The sequence below is a fragment of the Ceratina calcarata genome, unplaced genomic scaffold (assembly GCF_001652005.2).
Source record: "Ceratina calcarata isolate Rehan_Ccalc_2016 unplaced genomic scaffold, ASM165200v1 scaffold2442, whole genome shotgun sequence".
NCBI classification, from domain to species: domain Eukaryota; kingdom Metazoa; phylum Arthropoda; class Insecta; order Hymenoptera; family Apidae; genus Ceratina; species Ceratina calcarata.
The window spans coordinates 1-731 of NW_017146397.1; positions in this window are offsets into that span (position 1 = coordinate 1).

The following is a 731-nucleotide window of genomic DNA, read 5'->3' on the forward strand; positions in this document are numbered from 1 at the left end:
GTACTGGAAATTATTTGAAATGCCACCCAAAAAATCAAATATTGGCAGAACAACCGGACATGTACGTAAAGTGTCAGCCAGTAGAGCTGCTGAATGGAGGGAGGGTAGGGCAAGGGTGAGAGGGTGACGAGGTGCAAACGGCGTGCCGGAGGCACAGCGAGTGCAGCTAGTAAAATATAAAGCTACAGAATGTGTTGATTAATAAAAGTATGTTGCGATAGACTAAAACAATTTCTTTTTAACAGGGGAATGGGTCCTCCCGGTAATCGTCGGTTTAGCCAGCAAAAAATTCGATTAAGACATAGTTTGGTCAATAGCTTTTTATTTTTCATTTCGGGGTGATTCGATTAATTACTATTATTCTGCAGGTATATTTTATTATTAGACTTATTAGGGCGGAAAGAAACATAAACAGATAGAAGTCATGCGTATTAGCATTATAAACCTTTAAAACAGGCACGTGAAGCTCCCCAGGTTCAACACGAGAAGAGTAGTAAAGAGTGCAAATTTAAATGATTGAGGTCCATAAATTTTTTAAAAAACTAATGTTTCAAAATTTGTTAGGTAGAAATAGATTAAAAATATACCGTAGTTTTATTGTATAATTTTCCTTTATTGAAAATTAAAGACCTTAATTTCACATATTGCTAAAAAAATTAAATGAACTTATAAAGAATATATCTGTTTGATAAAATTTTTATTTTAAATATATAAGTAATAAATTAAATATA